This window comes from Pteronotus mesoamericanus, unplaced genomic scaffold (assembly GCF_021234165.1).
Source record: "Pteronotus mesoamericanus isolate MK-2021 breed Mesoamerican mustached bat unplaced genomic scaffold, CSHL_Meso_final contig_94, whole genome shotgun sequence".
Taxonomy (NCBI): domain Eukaryota; kingdom Metazoa; phylum Chordata; class Mammalia; order Chiroptera; family Mormoopidae; genus Pteronotus; species Pteronotus mesoamericanus.
In genome coordinates, this window is record NW_026555285.1 from 7,135,446 (window position 1) to 7,155,996 (window position 20,551).

The 20,551-nt window shown below is 35.3% G+C and overlaps 1 protein-coding gene and 1 pseudogene across 1 annotated transcript in view; both read left to right on the forward strand.

Moving 5' to 3' along the window:
* ENOX1 (ecto-NOX disulfide-thiol exchanger 1) overlaps nt 1–20,551 on the forward strand; it is a 603,512-nt gene that overhangs the window by 302,325 nt on the left and 280,636 nt on the right. Inside the window, exon 3 of the mRNA XM_054586376.1 lies at nt 686–830. The gene's annotated coding sequence lies outside the window, so the exon portion shown is untranslated. The remainder of the gene's footprint in view (nt 1–685; nt 831–20,551) is intronic.
* Nucleotides 11,204–11,987, forward strand: LOC129081020 (acidic leucine-rich nuclear phosphoprotein 32 family member E-like; annotated as a pseudogene).

Below are 20,551 nucleotides of genomic sequence, written 5' to 3' on the forward strand. Positions count from 1 at the left end.
AAGCTGCGTGTCTGTATTTCTATGGGTCTTGACTAAATAAGACAAGGTTTGATAAAAAGAAATTAGAGCAAATTAAGAAAGAAAATTTTTAATTAATTTAGTATATTGCAACATTATCTGTTCTCTTGTCAATTCTGTTTGTGAAATAGTTTTTCAAATCATGTAGGCTACAGAGTGAAGTGAGAGCCACACCTGAGCCTTTGGGCTTTGCTAGTCTCAGGTTCTAAGCCTGACCACACTTTAGTCTTCTTTGTAAAATGGAACCAGTGCTCTCCCATTGTCAGGCTGTTCTTTGCAGTCAAGTACCCATGAATACGAAGCCCCTGGCACACAATGCCTTGCAGCAGGTAGGCACACAGTAAATACTAGTTGGTGTTGCTGCCTCTGACTCATACCCCATCCACAGTCCTCAATCCTGGCCAGTTTAAATAAGGGGAAAAGCAGATTTTTCTTAGTAAAATATTTCTGACCTTCAGAAATTTCTAAAAACAGTGCTGAAATGTTACTGTTCCCCACTCTGCCAGTGATACATAGGGAAATTTGGGAGGACAAAAATTAACAGAATTGAACACCATTTTTAAAATAATAACAATAAGCGCTAATACAGTGCTTTCTGACAGAGGCTGAGACTGGCAGCAGTGGTACTTTGGACACAATCTAATCGTGTGCTTTTCTTTCCTTCCAGAAGCACCGGGCATGTCAAAGCCACACTGTCTTCCACGGGGCTTCCTTTGTGAACAGCTTCCATTTAAAAGAGTTTTGTGAATACACAGTGTCACTCAAGTCCCCAAAGATCATTATTTTTCTTCTGATCTGCTGGAGGTCTTAAGGTTTGTGTTAACTTTTCTATTTCTCTCACCAAAGATATTATTAATTTTGAGGGATATTTTAGAAATGGATAATAGTCCTACTCTATTGCAAAAAGAACTCTGGAAGTGGATTATGTTATAATCCTTTGATTTTATTGGGTGATGGATATCGAATAAAAGAAATTTGACATGCTACTTTTCATACTTATTGTAAACATACTCTGTGGGATGTTACAAGGATATTAGAAATAAAATTCCACATTGGCTTAAAAGAAATTTTATTTCTGCATTCATAGATTCTAACTGAACAGAGTCAAGAAATTTCTATTACATGTACATATATATTAGACTTCGTTAAGTACTTTCAATTATAATAGTTAAGGCCTTGTGGATGAATTATATTTTGAAACATTGAAAATCAAACTGTCAATAGCGACTAGAATTATCAGTATGACTTTTTTCAAAGTATAAAGTCTCAGTGGCCAGAATACTTTTACTTAGTTCTACCAAGGGCTACTCACTCTATGATTTATAATGGTAGAACAGGGTTCTTGTTTCTTTTCATGTATGTATATTAACAGCTTAAAAATCACTAACAGTATTGTTGTTTACTCAAAGAAAAAGCTTGCTAGCAAACCAATTTTGGAGATGCATGCTTTGCTGTTGAGATAGTACAAGTAAAACACTTTTACTTTTAAAGTGCTTTCTGACAAAAAACCTACCCAAAGGATGTATACAATCCATGCATCTTTCATGGATAGAAAAATAAACAGGAGAGAGGATACAGCTTGGTACACTGAGTGGACAAAAACTAAATGAAGAGTAAGGGAAAAGGAACACAATACTCTCCCTGGAATGACTCATCTTCTTCCACAAGAATTTATTTCATTTGGTAGGACTTTTATTCTGACCATGGCGACAAATATTTTCTCCCCTAATAGCCCTTTATAGTGTTTTCTTCCCCCGCTTTTATTTCTACTGAGAAATCACAGTAGATTTTACTGCAGTGCTGGGCTAGATTCCAGCTTCCCCACTGCACCCTTCATCACTGGGCCTCATGATTGACTAGCTTTGAAGTGTGAGACATTCAGTGCACATTAGGGTTGAGAGTGGATGGGAACTTGTGCCTCCATATTCAACACTTCATTCTGTCAATTTGGTAGAATATTGTGTTATGTAGAAACCTAATAAGTGTATCCATAGAAATAGAAGTTCTGGGAAGGACTTGAGAAGCTACCTAAATATTCCTCCTAGACTATAAGCCAGGTCTCACTGAAAATTTCCAAAACCAATGAGAGTCTATTTGTTTTCAAATCTTCATACTTAGATACTCACTTTTCTTTTTTTTATTTTAATTAATTTATTTACTTTTTAAATACATTTGTCTCTGCCTTCCCCCCACCTCTTTCCCTTGCCCCCTCCCACCTTCCCTCCCTCAGCTCTTCCCCTTTGGTTTTGTCCATGAGTCCTTGCTATATGTTCCTAGACTTTCCCCTTCCCTTCCCTTTCCCTGACCCCCCCCTTCCCTCTTGTCTCTGTTGATTTCTTTTCCTTTCAGTATTGCTGGTCACTTTTCTTTTGAAACCTGATATAGATTCTTCTTTCATAGACCTTGTCTAGAAAGCCTAAGTAATTAGTAACCTCCTATGATGTCAATTTATTTTTTCTTCCATGGAAATAGAGAATTTGTTAGTCAGAGTGCCCCATCATAGACTTGGGTCATCCTTTTTATCTTCAGGAGAGTAAACCCTTTTTTTTTTAACTTTTCCTATAAAATTGTATAATCCAAAAATTTATTCTCACAGCTCTTTTCTAGTCTCAGAACTTCTCTACATTCCACTTAAGTTTGAGAGTTCAGACTCATTGAAGGAACATTAAAAATTACTTACTGGATTTTCTCAATGCCACTATAGATATATATGATGTAGCATCACCCCATTGGTTTTAAAATAGAATAGCCCTGGTTCCTCAGTCCTCAGTCGTTGTGATAACCAGATTCAGAGCTGAGCTTCTTTGCATTTCTCTGCAGAGAAGAGCCAGGACTGCCAAGACTATAGACTTCTCAGAGTTGAAAATACTGAAATTAGCAGAGTTGAGTGAAGGTTGGTGCTGGGTATAGACCCTGGCTCTATCACACCTCTACTTTGGGCTTACATTTATTTTTTAGCTGTTTACGAGCACACTTACATGCATATGTGATTGCTGTTTTTAGAGAACTAGAATCCCTGGTTTAATGCTTAAAGGGGACCACTGTTATTTGATATGGGAACATGACTTTGGGAAAGATAATATCAAAACTCAGTACAGGAAAATAACAGAGAACAACTTTAGAGATTTAGGGAAAAAAACAGGGCCTGGACCCCAATGAAGTAGGAGGGCTGGTGTGGTAAAGGTACCAATGTAGTCACCGGGAGAAAAGGGGGTAGAAAATCTGAAATCTGAGAGAAAATTGAAAAAGGTAAGTAACAAAGGAAGTCCTTTTACACTGACTTTTCACCAATCCTCCTGGTTTCAACTCTATTCCATATCACAGAAATTTGAGGATCAGTTTATGGGGAGCTCATGGGACCCTGAGTATAGCTGGAACTCTCTCCCTTCAGCCAGATATCCCTTGCCTCACCCGTCTGCTCTCCTCCATCCTCATTTCTGTCTTTTCCCTCTTTTTTTGGAGGCCTCCACTTCATCCTTCATGCATGCAGAGAGTAGGGAAATGACTTGATGACTTTTATCCCTGGATCTGTCCAGAGCTATAAATAAAGCTCTGTATCACGTCCAGCAAAGCTATAAATAAAAGGAAAAGGACTTAGAAACAATTGAGCTTTGGGAAACTTTTCCCACAAGGCTTTCTCCTTTTCCTTTTTTTTTTAAATTTTTATGGTTTTGTTTTTTCATTACCATTTAGTCCCTTCATATCCCCCTCCCTCCAGCAATCACCACAGCATTGTCCATAGGTACGAGTCTTTTTTCCTTTTTGCCCAACCCCTCCACTCCCTAATCCCCCTGCATCCCCTCACTAGCTGTCATCTGCTCTCTATCTATGAGTCTGTCTCTGTTTTGTTTGTCAGCTGAGTTTGTTCATTAGATTTCACTATTGAGTGAAATCATACATTTGCCTTTTTCTGACTGGCTCATTTCACTTAGCATAATGTTCTCCAGGTCCATTCATACTGTTGCAGGGGGTGAAATTTTATTCTTTTTTGTGGCTGAGTAGAATTCCATTGTGTAAATGTCCCATAGTTGTTTTATTCATTCATCTACTGATGGACACTTGGGCTGCTTCCATATCTTGGTGACTGTAAATAATGCTGCAATGAACATAGGAGTGCTCACGTTCTTTCAAATTAGTGTTTTGAGTTCTTTCAAATATATTCCCATAAGTGGGATCGCTGGGATGTTTCCATAAGTGAGATCACTGGGTAAAAAGGCAGGTCCATTGTTAATTTTTTGAGGTATCTCCACACTGCTTTCCACAATGGCTACTCCAGTCTGCATTCCCACCAACAGTGCAAAAGGATTCCCCTTTCTCCACATCCTCACCAGCACTGGTTGTTTGTTGACTTATTGATGATAGCCATTCTGACAAGTGTGAATTGATATCTCACTGCAGTTTTAATTTGCATTTCTCTGATTATTAGTGACATTGAGCATCTTTTCATATGTCTATTGGCCATCTGTATGTCCTTGTAGGAGAAGTGTCTGTCCAGGTTCTTTGCTTATCTTTTATTGGGTTGTTTGTATTTTGGGTGTTGAGTTTTATAAGTTCAAAATTTTGGATAATAACCCCTTATCAGATGTATTGGCAAATTTTTCTCCCATTCTGTGGGTTGTCTTCTTATTTTGTTGATGTTTCCCTTTGCTTTGTAAAAAAACTAAGTTTGTTTATTTTTGTTTTTGTTTCCCTTGCCTGAGGAGATACGTCCAATGAAAAAAATTCTATGAGCAATATCTGAGATTTTGCTGTCTATATTTTCTTCTAGGATTTTCATAGTTTTGTATCTAACATTTAAGTCTTTGATCCATTTTGAATTTATTCTTGTATGTGGTATAAGAAAGTAGTCTAGTTGCATTTTTCTGCATGTGTCTGTCCAATTTTGCCAACATCATTTATTGAATAAACTATCTTTAGCCCATTGTATGTGTTTGCTTCCTCTGTTGAATATTAATTGGCAATAAAGATGTGGGTTTACTTGTGGGCTCTCTATTCTCTTCCATTGATCTACATATCCATTTTTATGCCAGAACCAGGCTTTTTTGATTACTATGGCCTTGTAGTATAATTTGATATTAGGTAGCACGATTCCTCTAACTTAGTACTTCTTTCTCAGGATCACTGTTGCTATGTGGAGCCTTTTGTGATTCCATATAAATTTTTGAAATATTTGTTCTAATTCTGTGAAAAACATCATTGAAATCTTGATAGGAATTGCATTGAATCCATAGATTGCTTTGGGTAGTATGGACATTTCAATGATGTTAATTCTTCTTATCTGGGAACACAGTAGGTGCTTCCATTTATTTGTATATTCTTCAATTACTTTCTTCAGTGTCTTATAATTTTCTGTGTATAGGTCTCTTACATCCTTAATTAGGTTTATTTTATTCTTTTTGGAGCAATTGTAAATGGGATTGTTTTCTTAATTTCTTTTTTTGTTAGTCCATTATTGGCATATGAAAATGCAAATTATTTCTGGATATTAATTTTGTATCCTGCTACTTCACTGAATTCATCTATAAGTTCTAGTACTTTTTGGTGGAATCTTTGGGGTTCTCTGTACAGTATCATGTCATCTGCAAATAAAAGACAGTTTTACCTTATCCTTTCCAATTTAGATGCCTTTTATTTCTTCTTCTTGTCTGATTGCTGTGGGTAAGACTTCCAGTACTATGTTGAATAAGAGAGGTGAAAGTGAACATCCCTGTTTAGTCCTCAATCCGAAGAGAAATGCTTGCAGTTTTTGCCCATTGACTATGATGTTGGCAGTGGGTTTGTTATATGTGGGCTTTATTATGTTTAGGTATGTTTCCTGTATTCCCACTTTGCTGAGAGTTTTTGTCATAAATGGGTGCTGGATTTTATCAAAAGCTCTTTCTGCATCCATTGATATGATCATGTGGTCTTTTCCTTCATTTCATTTATGTGGTAAGTCACACTTTCTGATTTGTGAATGTTGTACCAACCTTACAGTACCAGAATAAATCCAGCTTGATCATGGTGTATGATCTTTTTGATGCATTACTGTACTTGGCTTGCTGATATTTTGTTCAAGATTTTAGCCTCTATGTTCATCAAGGATATTGGCCTATAATTTCCTTTCTTTGTAGTGTCTTTGTCTGCTTTTGGAATTAGGAAAATGCTGGTGTCATAAAATGAGGTTGGGAGAACTTCCATCCTCTTGAATTTTATGAAACAGTTTGAGAAGAAGTGTTAGTTCTTCTTGGACTGTTTGGTAAAATTTACCTGTGAAACCATCTGGTCCAGGACATTTGTTTTTTTAGGAGTTTTATTATTATTATTATTATTATTATTATTATTATTATCTCAATATCAATAGGGATAATCGATCTATTCAGACTCTCTGATTCTGCCTGATGTAGTTTTGGAAGATTTTATGTATCTAGGAATTTATCCATTTTGTCCAGGTTGTCCAGTTTGTTGGCATATGATTGTTTATAATATTTTCTTACAACCCTTTGTATTTCTTTGTTGTCAGTTGTTATTTCTGATTTTATTTATTTGGGTCCTTTCTCATTTTTCCTTGATAAGTCTGGTTAAAGGTTTGTCAATCTTGTTTTTCTTTTTAAAGAACCAGCACTTGGATTCATTGATCTTTTGTATTATTTTTGAGGCTCTATTTCATTTATTTTTGCTCTGATCTTTATTATTTCCTTCTTTCTACCCAATTTGGGCTTTGTTTGTTGTTCTTTTTCAAGTTTCTTTAAGTGTGAAGTTAGATGGTTTATTTGAGCTTTTTCTTGTTTTTTGAGATAGGCCTGAAATGCTATTATGATAGGCCTGAAATGCTATGAATTTCCCTGTTAGGACAGCTTTCCCAGTGTTCCACAGGTGTTGGATTGTTGTGTCCTCATTTTCATTTGTTTCAAGGTATCTTTTGATTTCTTCCTTGATATCATTTTTGACCCATTCATTGTTTAATAACATGTTATTTAGCTTCCATGTCTTTGCATGTTTTTCAGTGTTCTTCTTGTGATTGAGTTCTAGTTTCATAGCACTGTGGTCAGAAGAGAGGCTTGATATGATTTCAGTCTTCTGAAATTTATTGTGACATGTGGTCTATCCTAGGAAATATTCCATGTGCCCTTGAAAGTATGTATATTCTGCTTCAGGGTGAAATGCTCTGAAGATATCAATTAATACTTTTGATTCTAACATGTCATTTAAGGGCATTGTCTCCTTGTTGATTTTCTGCTTGGAAGATCAATCCATTTAAGTCAATGGGATGTTAAAATCCCTAACTATGACTGTATTTCTGTTGATCTCTCCTTTTACATCCATCAAGATTTGCTTTACATATTTAGGTGCTCCTGTGTTGTTGGGTGCATAAATGTTTATTTAGGGTTATGTCTTTTTTTTATATTGTTCCCTGTATCATTTTGTAGTGTCCCTCTTTGTCTCTAACTATAACCTTGGTTTTAAAATCTATTTTGTCAGATATAAGTACTGCTACCCCAGCTTATTTTTCTTCTCCATTTGCATGAAATATCTTTTTCCAAACCTTTACTTTTGGTGTGTGTGTGTGTCTTTTGATCTGAGATGGATCTTGTTTTCTAATCCATTCAGCTACTCTCTGTCTTTTGTTAGAGCATTTAAGCCATTTACATTTAAGGTGATTATTGATAGGTACATAGGTAATGCCATTTTATTGTTAGACTGTTTTCCTCTTTTTTTTTTTTTTTCCTTTCTCTTTTTCTTAAAGCAAGCCCTTTAACATTTGTTGCAGTACTGGTTTGGTGTTACTAAGCTTCTTCAGCTTTTTCTTGTTGGGGAAGCTCCTCATTTCTCCTTTGATTTTAAATGATAGCCTTGCTGGGTAAAGTGGCCTTGGTTGTAGGTCTTGCTTTTCATCATCTTGAATATTTCATGCCACTCCTTTCTGGCCTGAAATGTTTTTCTTGAATAATCAGATGCCAGTCTAAACAGTGCTCCCTTGTAAGTAATTACCTGCTTTTCTCTTGCCCATTTTAGTATTCTCTCCTTGTCTTTAAGCCTTGTAATTTTAATCATGATATGTCCTGGTGCAGACCTCCTTGGGTCTAACTTGTTTGGGACTCTGAGCTTCCTGGACTTGTGTGACTTTTTCCTTCATCAGATTAGGGAAGTTTTCAGTCCTTATTTCTTCAAATAGGTTCTCTATCCCTTGCTCACTGTCTTCTCCTTCTGGTATTCCTATCATGCAGATTTTGTTATGTTTCATGTTGTCTGAAATGTTTCTAAAGCTCTCCTCATTTTATAAAATTCTTTTTTTCTTTTTGTTGCTCTGCCTGAGTATTTTTTTTCTACCTTGTATTCCAAAACACTGATTCTATCCTCTGCTTCATCTAACCTATTGTTTATTCCTTCCCGTGTATTATTTATCTCAGATATTGCATTCCTCATTTCTGACTGGTCCTTTTTAAGGTTGTCTATGTCTTTTTCATGCTCTTGAGTATCCTTATAATCCCTGCTCTAAACTCTCTATCTGATAAACTCTCCTCTGCACTCCCTACCTGTCTAATTATGGTGATTTGGTTTCTTCTGTCTGTCCCTTTTTATGAGGTTTCTTTCTCTAGCTACCATTCAGTTGGTTATTTTGGATGGTTTCTGTACAATTTAGTTAAATTTCCAGATTGGTCCTGAGAGGAGGTAAATGTAGCTTCCACCTACTCCTCCACCATCTTGTGTCTCCCAAAAAGCCTTCCTAAGGCTTTGATCTCTTGAGGCATTTTCCATAATACAATACAATCGATCCATGGAAAAACAGATTCTCAGTCAGGCTATTTTCTTTGAATTGAGCATGAGAATTCATTGAATTTCCTAGTACAGAGGTTACTTAATAACAAAGTCAGAAGAATGCATGACTTAAAGATACAATTCTAAGTAGGGGTATCTGGGTTGGGAGAGTGGATTACACTTATTATCCCCCTTAGGGTCCTTAAAACGCACACAGTAAGTGCAGAGTTGAAAAATGGGAGCTGGATTAAAGGACTTTTTTTATGTGTTTTCTAGTGAAATGAAAAATCTGACATGATAAGATTTATCATGTATAAAAAGGCTACATTTATGGAGAAAGAAATGATAACATCAAGGGCTTTCTTTATCTTGTGTTATTTAATTATTTAAAGCTTTATGACACAGTTCCTAAGTCAGATTTTTTAAACATGGTGATTTTCCTGTCCTGTCTTCTTTTGTGCACAGGACACCAAGTTATATTTGACTTCTCATACTTCCTCATTTTCTGAAATGCACTACTAGCTCTGTAAACATGGGAGAATAAATATTAGCTTTATGAGACCATGTTCCTCTACTAGTTGAAAAATAGCATATAATAAAAAATACAAGGATGTAATATTAAAAAGTATAGGTCACAATGCCCCTTATTGTGGGTATATATCTAATTCCCATGCATGGAGACTACTTTCTCAGAAGAATGTGTGCCATGTAATACCACTTGTTTATATGATATATTTCCACCCCTCATATTTAACAATATATCTCAAGTGACTCTTGCCTCACCAGTGAAATATTTCAGACTTATTTACCACTATGACAAAAACAAAAACAAAAACCTCTGGCTCCATGCTATTAATTCTAAGAATTATATAAGATCCAAGGTTAATAAAATGCTTGTGGGTCCCCTTCCTGTTTGAGTCCCCCAGCATCTAATGATTAGAATTACATTAGAAAATGTTTGTTGACAATTTTGAAAGAAAAGGAAGTCTTTGTGAGGGCGTTTAAAAAAAGTCAACTGTGGTCTTGCGCAGCTAATCAATAGTCTGTGTGGAAATTGTTATTCCAAAATCCTGACTCTATTCATACATTTTTAGTAGCAATCCAAATATGTCATTCAGTAGCTGTGTCTCAAACCTCACATCTATACCCTGTGAGAAAGAAAAAGAATAACCAGCATTGATGGCATATGAGTTGAAACATTCTTTTAAAGCTGTAAGGTTCAGTATGATTATGTTCAGATAATTCACTTTTGTCTGAAAATAACCATCCATTTGCAAAATTGCCACTAATTTATCATATCAGGGACAGTCTTTTCTTCCATATTAACACTGTTTTTCTTCTTGTTGTTAAAGATGTAAAATAATCTGCCTTATATGTACTAGGCTCAAAAGTAAGAAAATTGGACTTGTTTGAACAGCTTCTTCTAATCACCTGAATTTCTATAACATTAGTCTCTTAAGTAAAAAAATTTTAATATATTAATTTTTAAAATTTGAAAAAAATTTCAATTACAGTTGACATATTAATTTCAGGTTAATTTTTATTATTAAATAGTTTAAACTTACAGAAAATAATAAATCTTTATTTTATTATTTAATATTTTAAAATGTTGATACTACTATATTTGCTTTGGATCTCTGTTTTTTAAGGAAAAAAAAAAACCTCACTATCCTTCCTACTAATCCATCCCCAGAGATAATATAACATATATAAATACCAGTTATAGTTATATATTTCTTTATATCTAATATACCCATAACTAATATATATCTGTGCTTACATAGAATGAAAAAATATTATTTTTAACTTTACATAGATAAGATTATGCTGAATTTATACCTTTTCAACTTGTTTTTTCTCAACATTGTTTTTTTCAGAATTGTTAATATGTGAACATCTGGCTCATTCTTAGTAGTTAATTGTTGTATAGTTCCACAAACAAAGTATGTCTACCTTCTCATAACAGAACATTTAGCAGTCATTTTTTTTTTCCTGGGCAACCACCTTCCTGCACCCATCTCATTGTTCACAGTAGACATATGCATTTACCTCGCGGTACTGCTGTATCCTGCCTGCTGTAGAATGGGCACTTGGGGAAGTATTTGTTCTCTAAATTAAACTATAAAACCTTTTATTTCCTTCTTGTCAGTACAGTTTTCTATTTTGTTTTGTTGTTATTGTTAAGTGTGCCTCTGTCCTTTCCCACTGGTTTTTCCTATAAGCAGTGTCTAATGTGGTTTTACCAATTTCATCTCAATCAAGTATTATTGTGTCTCAACAGTGAGGAAAGACAAAAGAATAGAGCAAAGACAAAGAAGAAAGAATGAAAGAAGGAAGAAGGGATTATTTCCAATCCTTAGCCTCTGACGTTCAGTTGGTGACCATGAGTCGGGTACAATCTTAGTGATTTCAAGGTTTTTCTCAAGTCAGATGAACCTACGTACAAATGCAGCCAGGATCCAAATCACTTCTAGCAGAAGCTGACAAGGTGACACAGTTAGTCCTTGATAATTTTCATTGTGTCAATGGGAAAATTGAGGGCCTGAATGATACTTTTTAACAACTAGAGTTTCTGAGTATCATTAAGGTGTAGCTAAATTCACTGGCCTGGCTTCCCAACTTAAATAAACTTTGAAAGTTGCAATTTAAGTAACAATAGAATTTCTGGAGGCTTGGAAGTCCTGGCAGAGAAATGTCCCAATCCTACCCACCTCGATCTGAGTGGAACAAAATCAAAGATGACAGTGCACTAGAAGCTCTGCAAAATCTTAACAATATGAAGTCTTGACTTGTTTAACTGTAAGATCGCAACCCTAGAAGATTATAGAGAGAGTGTTTTTGAACTGCTGCAGCAAATCACATACTTAGGTGGTTTTGATCAGGAGGATAATAAAGCGCCAGACTCAGGAGTGGAGGATGATGACGATGGAATAAAGATGATGAAGAGGAAGATGAAGATGGTCCACCTGAAGGGTATGAGGAAGAGGAGGAAGATGAGGAGAGTGAGGATGAAGATGAAGCAGGCTCAGAATTGGGAGAGGGAGGAGAAAGAGTGGCCCTCTCATATTTAATAAGAGAGGAAAGTCAGGATGAGGAAGATGATGATGACTATGTTAAAGAAGGGGAAGAAGAAGAAGAGGAAGAAGAAGGTCTTCAAGGGGAAAAGCAGAAACGAGATGCTAAAGATGATGGAGAGGAAGATGACTAGATCATTCTAAGACCAGATTCCCTAAATTCCTGGGTATGCAATAGAGTGATCACATCTTCCTTGTTGCTTCATATATAATAGCTATCCCTACAGAAGATAATGTGTAAATTTTTATAGGAAAAGTGTGGTTTTCTCACCATTCCAATAAGACTTACTAGCCTGTTAATGATCATAATGAATGCAGAGAAAAATCTTCACTGATCCCATTGTGAAATTCCCCAGCATTTTATTTACAATCTTAATTTTTCTAATACAAGCCCACTGTATTAGTCATTTTTAGCCCATAATTAAAACATGATGGCTTTTATACAGGAAAAAGATGATTTATCTCAAGTTAAATATTTGTTAAGTCTGGTGTCTTCAAAATGAAAGCTATCAAAAATCCTCAAGTAAGCATATATTTGTACTTTTTGGTAGATTTTAGGGGTGATTTGTGAGTATTTTGCCTAGATGTGCTAAATAAATCCTTGTTGAATAAGTGAATGCATAAATAAAATAATAAAATTTGTAGAGGTTACAGTAACATATATTTGTACAAGTTACATGGTCTTTGGACTTGCAAGTACTTTAGCATTTCTAGCAGTCTTCTGCCATCTACTAGAACACTTAACTTCAATATTTAGACCTCCTGTGATTGAAAACTGAAGTCTGAAAGCAAATGAAAGATCAGATTTAGCAGAGAGCATCAGTTCCTAAGAGTTATTAAAATTAAAGTCTCTCATTAAGGTTCCCAGATTATTTAGGGCTCTAAAAAATAAATGTGTACTTCCTTAAAATTGTAAGAGCTATATATCTTAAGAGTTTAGACTATTCTCAAATTCTGTTCTATTTTGTTACTCTAAGAAATGAAAGCTTTTTTTTTTTGGTCAGTTATTTTTTTGTGTGTGTATTATTGTAGGCTGAGCCACTTGACACCACTAAAAAAATGCAACTTTGAAAAATTCAAGAGAAAAAGCAATTATTTCTAGAGCCTGACAGAGCCTTTCCTGGGTTTAATTCTCTTTTAAATTATTTATTCCCTTCAAGATACTGGAAATTATTGGGCTGTAAATGATCTTACTACTTGCTAAATATAATTTTCTATATGAAAAGATTAATAAGTATTGAGAATTTCCTTTGTTCTTCCTTGCAAGCAGTTGCGTCTGGACATTTCTGAAAGTCAAGTTTGTGGGATTCCCCCTCTTAATCTTTATTTCTGTTGCAGCTAATGGAGTTCTACTCAGTTAAGATTTGTGTCATGTTTAGTTTTCAGGAGATTTTTGTGTCTGAGTGTAAGAACCTCAGAAAGTAGGATTTCTGTCAGAAATTCTTGCACACAGCACTTAAAGCTGCTGCTGGGCATCACCACACTATTTGGGCTTTGTGTATATGTGAAGTCAGTGAAGAAATGCTTTTCGATCTTAGTCACATATGTTCTGCAGTAGAATTTTTTCCTGGTAGTACTAATATTCCCAGGATGATATTATTAGTAGTATTTTCTAACAGTAGTGTATGATTTTTATTAGTGTCTATATGATGATAGATGCACAAGTCACCTTGGCTTCTCACTTGGCTTATTTGTTAATAAGTGGGATGGAATTTCAACAAATTATACACACTTTGTTTCTGGTAAATTTTATTTTAGAAAGCCTAATAGCTACTTTGTCCACCTGCCTGCCTCCAGCTCGCTGCATTGGGACTCAGCTCAGGTAACCGCCAGGTCAGCAGCCTCCCTGACTCCCTCCCCCGTCCTCTCCCCCTCTGCCTTCTGTTGCAGGCTCATGCTCTCAGAAGCCGGGCCAGAGCTGCAGGGCTCTGGCACCAGCCGCGAAGATCAAACTTCAGTGGAAAATGACGAATGTGTCCCATAGTATGCCTGCTGACATCCTTCTACATTTCCCGTTTCCTTTCTTTTATATCAGGGTCCATAGGTTTTTAAAAGAAAGAAAATGAAGGAAGAAAAAAAAGAAAAGAAAGATAATTAGGCCAACAATGGCTTGGCAGAAGTAAGACTTTTCATGATGTTGGATTATACAATTTTTAAGTAGGATTTGAGAAAATGTCTGTTAAAATTCAAAACAGAATGGAGAAGAATGAGAAAATAAGTGTGTTTTTAAATTCAGATTGGAAGGTCAGCCATTTTGAATAAATTGAAACCTGAATTTGGATTTTTTTACTGAAGATACAACCATGCAAAATTTAAAGATAAGCAATGCATTATTTCAGACACTGTTGAAGACAAAATTAAGTTAACAGATTAGGCAGAAAACAGAGCTCATGAGTTAGGGACTTAGAAAAATGATAAATTTCAGTGTGCTCTTAATCCTTGAGACATAGACATAAATAATTAAGGACAAAAATCTCAAGGATGCTTGTGAAAGAGACAAAATTAACATAGGGAAGCCTCTCTAATTTGGGTAAACTAAGGAGAGCACACTTGTTGGAATTATGTAATGATTAATTTCAAGGACAGTTATACATTCTCAAGTAAATACAGCAGTATAAACTGTGGCTAATAATAACCTCAGCCAAACAACAACAGAAACCTCTGTACTGCTTCATGAATCCCTAATTTCCCCCTAATGATTTTAATTTATGATGATCCACCCTGGGAGTAATCACAAAAGTTTGGCCTTGTACCCTCCTAAGCAACTTGCATTAATTTAGAAAACAGTGGATTCACGTAAAGTCAGTCATAAACTTTCTTTGACTATAAGTCTCCTAATGTGTACTTATTTGACGTATTCATTACTATTTAAATTGAAAGGATGTTTTAACATTGCAAGTGTATTGGTGGTGAAGCCCAGAAAGATGACTTACAAACACTATTTTTATTTACATATAACATTTTATTTTCTCCTAACAATAAAGTTCCACTGAAGAGGAAGAATAATATGGCATTAAGGTGCAGGGCACCTGACTCACAGCTTGTGTCTCCACTCAAGAAAGAGGTCATAGAGTACAGACATCCCAGCCCCCTCTCCAGGGAGAGAGAAGGGTGAGGAAAAGATAAGTACCAAGAGACATGGTTGCTGACCCGCTTTCTCTTTCCTGTGATCCCAGAATTTGGCTTGCTGCCCATGTTATGTTAATATTATCTTTAGCTTATATTGATAGCACAGGTTTTGTGTGTGTATGTGTGTGCTGGAGGTAAAGGAAAGAGTTCCTTTCTAAATTGACAGAAAAAAAAAACCCATCTTTTTATAGACAGACATTTGCCTAAATTCTTTCCTGAAAATATGGACAGCATTTGAATAAATAGTATAAGTGAAAGTTTATAGAGAAAATGTCCATTTCATTTGAAATTTTTCACACACAGGGAACTTCTATTAACTGAACAATGCCATTACCATTAGAAATCCCATCCTAAATTTTGTAGAGAATATATAATCCCAAAGTAAAGATGAGTTAAAGGAATGGAATGTGCTTTTTCTTTAATTTAAAATAATTTTTTGCTGTTTTAAAATCCTGAGTAAAAAATGCAATAATCACATTTTCTTAGACATAGCACAAGTATTTGTATCTGACAACCTAAAAGACAGCAGTCATAATAGCATGAAACAGTTTTCAACATTCTAGAGCTCAGTTTTTCTTATTAGGAACATTACTAAATTGAAAGTAAAGTATATTAATAAGCTTTGCTTGCATTTAAAATATCTATTTATAAAAATAATACTTCTGTTTAGGAAATATAATTTATAAAAATATATTTTTACTTATGTACTTCTCAGCAAAGTAAGACAATCTACATATATTCTGTGACCTTTTTTCTGAGAATATCTGTCATTTGTAAAAATATGCTGTTGCTTTATTGATTGAAAATGCTAAAATTTTATTTTTAAAACAAACATTGAAAAAGGAGATGGCAGTACTAACTGCTCCTCATACTGAACTTAAAACATTTTTTTCTAAAATTACCTTTCCCATCTTCATTTTGCTGAAGTCCTAGAGGGCATGCATAGAACTTTGCCCAAGTAGGCTGTCATTTAAATGTTTGTTAAACAAATAAATAAGAAAGTTAATTAAAGGTTACCTACACAGGTGAATTTCCAAAAAGCCCATAACTTCAGTGGGCTAAATACCAGATGGGAAGGGTATCGGAGACACAACGCTCCATGTTCTCGTTTTACGTTTCCTATTCAAGCCCCACTCTATTTATTGCTGTGGCATCTGGCAGCCTTTCTTTTCTGGGCCCAGCATGCTCCATGCCATGTGTTAGTTTTTCAGTTTCTAAAAATAATCAGGTTGGTGGGGTTATGATTGGGAATCTGCTAAATTCGCAAAGAATTGACACCTTATCCAGATTGAGTCTTCCAATCCATAAACATGTATTCTTTTAATATGTATATAGCTCTTCTTTAATACCTCTAAGCAGTATTTTACAGCTTGTAGTGTAAAATTCCTGCACGCCTCTTGTTTTACTTATTACTAAGAGTTTTATGAATTTTTAATATTTTACATGATCAACATCATTAGTCATTAGGAAAATGTAAGTAAAAATCATAACATATCACTTCACACCCACTTGGATTACTATAATATTATAAAAAAGACAGGCAATAATAAGTGTTAGTGAGGAGCAGAGAATTTGGAACACTCATACATTGTGGTGGAAATGTAAAATCGCACAGCCATTATGGAATACAGTTTGACATTTCCTCAGAAAGCTAATTACAGAGTTATTATTTTACTCTGCAACCCCTCACCTAGGTACAGACCCAAGTAAATTGCAAATACATCTTTACACACACACAGAAAAATAATGTTGCTAATATTAGTAGCCATATTAATCCTAATATCCAAAAGTATATACAACTCACATATTTATCAACTGATGAATGGAGAAACAAAATGTGGTATTTATATGCAATGGAATATTATTTAGCCAAAAGAGAGAATGAAATACTGATACATGCTACAATGTGGGTGAACCTTTAAAACATTATGCTAAGTGAAAGAAACCAGACACAAAGGACCACACATTGCATGATTCCACTTACATGAAATGCCCGGAGTAGGCAACTTCTCTTTCTGGCTTTCCACATCCAATCGCTTAAGTTCTATGCATTTAATCTTTTAAAACATCTATTATATTGACTCTTTCTTCTGTATTCCTATAGCTGCTATTCCATTTCAAGTGCTTAATATTCTGTGTGGAACATCACAGCATTATTTCTAACATTCATATTTATGTCAAACCTTAGTTCCCTTCTATCCTTCCCTTACTCCACCTCAGAATAATGTTTCTAAAATGTAAATATAATTGTCACTTTTCTACATTAAATGATTTAATAGAGTCTTACAGTGTTCATTTTCAAGTTTTTTCTACTGTGTTAAGATAGAGCTGTCTTTGCAAAGAAAGTTCAAATACTGGAACAGAACAAGTACATAAATGGATGGTGGGAGCCAGGGCATTTGCAGATAAGGAAGAAGGTAAGGGTAGTACTGAATTAGACTTACACATTTAATATGAACATATACAACCACACATATGTATACACACACATGAACACACAGATGGACATATATAGAGACAATTACAGCTCTGTGCCTACACCTATATGTTTCCTAGCTCTTTCTGCTGAGAGCACTTGAGAACAGTGATACCCCAGGAGCACCTAGTACATTAGTGCCCAGATCTTGATTTCTATATATTATCTTCCAATAAAAGGAACTAGGGATCCTTAGAGAAATGGCTAGTTCTAGGGCTGGGCTAGCAAAAATACAGTAAGCTATATAGCAAAATAAATAAATAAATAAAAATCCTAGAGTATCTGGAATGCCCTTAAGCAGTAAAATGCTCAAAAATCAAAAGGACAGAGTATGGCTCCCAATGACGAAAGCTAGAAGAATTTGAGCAACAAAATAAATAACGTGATACTGGATTATAATCCAAGGTATATAATAAATAGAGATGAGTTCATCCTAATATAAATAAATAGTTGAACAAGTAAATAAATGAAGTAGAAGGGAAAAATCTTTCTTACAAATAATATAGGTAGCTGTAGCTCCCTCCAAGAAGGTAAAGCTCATGCTCACTCTGCAATGTAGGCTGAATTTAGTCAGTGATTTCCAGATAAGAGAGTATGTAAAGAGGGGAAAAAAATAACTGTGTAGAAACCCAATAAACACTACACATTAACCAAGTGGTAAAAGTTAATATAATAAGTGATAAGTCTACATTTCTTGATATACTGTGATAAAAAATGTACCTCAACTGTGTGGTACTCCTCCCCAAACTCTTAACCCTACTCTAGTCATGAGGAAAACATCAGACACACCAGAAATGAGGGACAGTGAATAGAATACCTGACTATTATTCCTCAAGAATGCCAAGGCTATAACTAACAAGGAAAAACTGGGAAACTGTCACACATCAAAGATACTGAAGAAACATGATGACTAAATGCCATGTGGTGTCTTGGATTAGATTCTGGCACAGGGAAAATACACCAGTGGGAAAACTGGTGGAATATAAATGAAACCGGGATTTTAGTTAATAGCAATGTTCCAATGTTGGTTTCTTGGTTGTGACAAGTGTGCTGTAGCAATGTAAGATGTTACTATAATGGGGAACTGTGAGAAGAGGTTATGGGAGCTTTCTGTATTATCTTTGTAACTTTTTGTTGTAAGTCTAAAATTATCCAAGGTAAATGTTATTTAAAAAATTAAGAAGGCCCAATATAAAACAGATACTAGCAAAGCTACTGTGATTGAAGTAGATAGTTGCAGGGCCCAGAGCCCTGACTACCTGCCCTCTTTCTCGCTCCTTTCACTTCCCCCCCAAGTCTGCCTCCCTTTCTCCCTTGAACCCCAGGGTTCTCCGGCTTGTGCTTTGCAAACTGCTGCCCTATAGAATTAAATCCAAACTCCTTGACAAGTCTTCTGGGGACCTTTATAGGTTTGCCCTTGCTTAGCTTTCATCTTCATCATCTGTTGATCTCTTGTCTTCTGTACTTATTTCTCTCATCTATTCTGAAGGCAATTTCTTTTCTTCAAGCAGACTATGACCTTCCTCTTGATTGTATACATGCTTTTCTTTTCATTTGGAAGACTTTTCTCGAGCGTGTTCAGCTTCAAAAATTCTTCATTCTATGCCCTCTTTATATGGTCCTAGAATTCATCTCAAGAATCCTCTTTGAAGCCTCTAAGGGGAAAGGAGACGTTCTGAAAGTATGTCTACAATAGTGGGTAGTCCATCCTGGTTGTCTGTATGCATCTCTGTGTGCATACATCTTCTCTCCAACCGGTGACAAGCTTCTGAAGGACATGACATTCATCCTATGCCAAATATCAAGCACAGTGCCTAGTACATAAGTAGGTAAGCAGTAAATATTAAATAAATGGACAGATGGATGGATAGTGGCAATTTATTGAAACTAAGGTATTTCCTTTTTGTAGCATTTATATTTATTTGAATATAGTTGTTATAAAATTATAGATTTAACATTTTAATAAGCAAGTTGATCCCAGTTTGCCAACATAGAGAGAAAAGAATAGAATTTTCAGGGGTAAGTAATAGTCTTAATACAAAAATATTGAGGGGGTTGGGCTTTATTCCTTTAAATAACCAAAATTCTACATGGGGCATAATTTACAGTAAATTAAGTATGTACTATAATGTTGCCTTTTTAGTCTGTCTGCATTTGAAGTTGTCAGCAAAGCTAGCTGCCTGCATTTGTCTTCATTAGCCATTCCAAGGTGACGCAGGTGGCCCAGCTATTCTCAGGCACTTTAATTCGCCAATTATTGTACCCATGGCTAAGAGCAGATGGTGATTAGTTTCACATTTTGCTCACTGGGCAGCTTAATGTTCTTGTCACCTTACATTGAGTTTTAAATGTGCAAAGCGCAAAGAATGTAAAACATGTTTCTCAGACTTGGGGTATGTGTATCATACCTCATAACTTGAATTGCTTCTGGATACAGAAATTAAAAGGCCAGACTGATTAATAAAAGAACAAGATAATATGGCAAAAGTACATCAAGGAAGCTAATGTGTGTGTATTCACTCACACATTCACATATACATATGTATATACGTGTGTGTATATATATGTGTATATATACATGTATATATGAAAGCTCAGATGTGTATTTCTTTCACAGAAGCACCATTTGCGAACTTATTAAATAAATCTGAGTGCTAGTTGATGGCTTAGATTATTACCATTTAAGGAAAGAAAGAGAAAATGGTAGGATCTTTTTTACAAAATAGCATTCAACCGTTTTTTAAACTGAATTTATTGGCATGACATTGGTTAATAAAGTTATATAGGTTTCAGAGGTACAATTCTATAATCATCTGTATATAGTATTGGGCGTTCATTACCCTAACTCAAGGGGTACCTTCCCCTACCTTTCCCCACCCCTCTTTCCCTCTGGTAATTACCATACTGTTGTCTATGAGGTTTTTTTAAAAAAAATTTTAATTTATTTTTTCAAATACATTTGTCTCTGCCTACCCCCCACCACTTTCCCTTGCCCCCTTCCTCCTTCCCTCCCTCAGGTTTTTTTTTCCTTAATCCCTTTACCCTTTTTACACAACCTTCCCAGTCCCCTCCCCTCTGACACATGTCAGTCTGTTCTCTCTATCTATGAGTGCAT